The following is a 3568-nucleotide window of genomic DNA, read 5'->3' as shown; positions in this document are numbered from 1 at the left end:
TGTGAATGGTCTATCACCACTTTAATGGGTAAGCGAGAAGGCATTAGGTTCTTTAAAAATAACTACGTTCTATCCAACTTAAGTCACACAGGTTTACGTTGATGCATATATTTCACAGTAGCAAGCAATGGCACATCTTGTGTCATTCCTTTATTTTGCAAAATTGTTTCAGGCTGGTAACATTCCCAAAACCAACAAACATGTGTTATGTATTAACAGGCGAATGCTTCTACCTATATTGCATTATTATTGTTACTATTACTATTATTATACAAACACCTCCAGGAGTCAAGACTCATCGATGGAGGCAAGTGTAAGATGAATTTTAACAGAGATGAAGTTTATCATACCTAATCTTAAATTGATTCGATGTTTGCGTACTCACTATCTCATTTGGCAATAAATTCCACTCTCCATGCAAAAAGAAAGTCATGCCTCACTTTCGTACTTACCACACCTTTATAAAGTTTTCCAGATTGACCTCTTTTCTCAATCCCCTTCCATCCTTCAATCATTGAAAAATATCCTAGATATCTATTTGATACGCACCCCTTTGCAACCCCCTCTTACGCCTATTAACTAGAGTCTGTAATTCACATTTTCGCAACCTGTCTTCATAGTCAGTATTCCACAATCCCGATATTGCTTTTGTTTTTTGCATCTGAACTTTGTCCACATCTTGTTTCTCACCTAAGAACGCACTGACCGAATTAATGCTCAGTAGTCCAGATTTGGTCTAATCAAAGCCTTGTATAGCGGAATGACCACATCCTTATCTCTATTTGCCAGTGTTCTTCCTAGTACACTGGAATTTCTTTGTGCTGATTTTATCACCTTTGCAATACGTCCCTTTAACTTGAATTCTTTATCCACCAATATCCGAAGATCACGCGCTTCCTGCAATGTCTCCAGTGTGATACACAACTTCAATTTTTTGAGATCCTTACATTTATTGGTATTAAACTGGCATCCCAACCTGTATGGCCACAAAGCCACTTTATTCAAATCGATCTGAAACACCAGTACATCTCATCATTCCTAATATCTTTTCCCAGCTTAGCATCATCTGCAAACAGCTGAATATCAGCTTGTAGGATCGCTGCTGTGTAATTTGCTTGTTGATGATATTGCGAGCAAATTACACAGTAGTGATCCTAGAGCAGAACCTTTTAGACTCCACTGGTAACTCTCCTCTTGAGAGAGATGCTACCTCTATACACCACCGTTTGGTATCGATTAGAAAGCCAGTTTCTATCCACTCAACCAAGATATTTCAAATCCCATTTGCCATAACTTGTACACCAGTTTATTACGTAACAGCCTGTCAAACGCCTTTGTAAAATCCTGAAGTATCACTGTATATGAATCACTCCTATCCAGAACTATAGTCACCTTCTTATAAAATGTAAGTAAATTTCTAAAACAAGACCCCCTTTTAACAAAGCGATGTTGACCTCTATACAGAATCCTTTCCTTTTCCGCCCAATAATTCTGTATTATATCCCTAATGAATCTCTGCAAGATCTTAGCAAACACTCCAAAAATGGAAACTGGTCTGTAATTTGAAACAACTGTTTTGCTTCCACCTTTATGCAATGGAACAATCTTGCCCTCTTTCCACTCATTAGGGATTGTTGAGGACACTAGACTCTCATTAAACAACCGAGTCAAAGGAACTGTCATTTGCTTAACACATTCCTGCATAACGTGGCGAAATTCCATCAATTCGAATAGCTTTATTCACATCAATATGACTTAAACAATCATAGCCTTCTACCTCAATGACCTTCAAGGAAATAGATGAAGAATCGATTCCTCAACTTCCTGTTTTCTTAGAATAGTATCATTACAATCAGTATGCAATTCGTAGCAAAATGCTGAGTGAAGAACGTCTCCATAACTTCTTCTTCTTTTTATGCCATCTCTATTCATCAGAGATACCTTCCCATGATCATTCTTTTACTTTGGAGTTTTCTCTGTGTGTTTTACTAGTTTCCTCTCCTACTCTAATTTTGCCTTTCTTGTTATACTTGTCACTCTTCTTGCCTACACCATATAGATTTCATGCAACTGTTCACATCTCCGAAGTTTATATGTTTTCCATAATCTTCTCTTCAGTAATTCCTGCTTAATTTCCCTATTCATCCATTTAACACCTATTTTGTTATTCCTTTTTGATTTATGCACACAATCTGCTATTTCCATCATAAAATATTTCTTAACTATCACCCACACCATATTAATTCCTTCTTCTTCTTCAAGTTTCTTTTCCTATAGTACTCCTTCAATTTGTTCTCGGAGTTATTCATAATGTCCCGTGTCATAGTTCCAAGCCACTTACTCTTAATGCCTCTGCATAATTTCGCATCCCCCAGGTCAGGACTACATGATCACTGTCACCAACTGGCGGCAAAAGCGCTATGTGTTAACAATTGCGTTATCCGACGTTATCACTAAATCCAGTACATTTTACCTACTGGTTCCTCCCATCATCAACTGTGTGAGATAGTGATGCCTTAAGAATTCAAGAAAATCTTTTTCCGTTCTCCCGTAAGCTATTTCTTCTTTCCAATTTATATTTCGAAAATTGAAATCTCCCATTCTTATAAAGATTTTTTCACTGCTAAACTGATTTTTGCCTATACATTTCTTCCTCATTTCGTTCATGTTTTCCTAAGGTCTGTAACACGCCGAACTAAATATCTCTCTCTACTAAAATTTATTTCATACTTGGCACTTTCAAAATCACTCTAATTTTTACTCCCTACTTCCACAGACGTACATGAACACAACTCATTTGCTATCATCAGTAATACACCCCTCCTTTTTTTTTATAATTTCTGTCTTCTCTAAAATCACTCTACTCATTAACTTCAATTCAAGTCAAGATATCATTTCCGGTCAACCACGTTTCCGATATTCCTATTATCAGAGGCTGCAAAAACTTTGTTTTTTTTCAGTGCAAAACGTTTGGAGACTCAGCTTAATTTTCTTGTTCTTCTTTTTTATACATTCTACTTCTGACATTTTTTGTAGTTCTAGTTCTATAATATCGTGCATAACTCCTATTCCAGAGCTTTTAACAAATGCTCTACAACTTGATTGCCAACTTCAGCTCCACCTCATTAGACAGCATCACGATCTTTTCACCAATCTCTTGCCTTTGTTTTTGGTGGATCCTGTGATTGAATGAACATATATTTTCAGCTGTTTCTTCCAAATACCTACCTTTCATACCCTGCTGTAAACCTCACTCTAGGCTGCCTGCAAGATATTATATTCCTTCCAAACGATCCAGAGGATTTTCTCATTCTCAGCTAAAACTGCATACGCAGAAGTATTTCTTAGATAATATGCCTTGAAGACTAATAAAATTCCAGTCCCTGGATTGCAGGAGTGATGAATGGGATGGCATAGAAAGTACGGATAGTTAATTCGAATAAGTCCTTAGTCGAGGATTGGCTATGTGTATAACCGCTGATTGTCATCAAAATTCATTTATTGATTCATTTATTTTATTTTATTTTTCTAATTAACGACCAATGAATGGAAAGAAAATGTGAAAGTG

This window comes from Typopeltis vanoorti, chromosome 15 (genome assembly GCF_054136105.1).
Source record: "Typopeltis vanoorti isolate ZY-2024b chromosome 15, IOZ_Tvanoo_1.0, whole genome shotgun sequence".
NCBI lineage: Eukaryota > Metazoa > Arthropoda > Arachnida > Uropygi > Thelyphonidae > Typopeltis > Typopeltis vanoorti.
The sequence above is the reverse complement of the archived record's forward strand: the minus strand, read 5'-3'. Positions refer to the sequence as shown.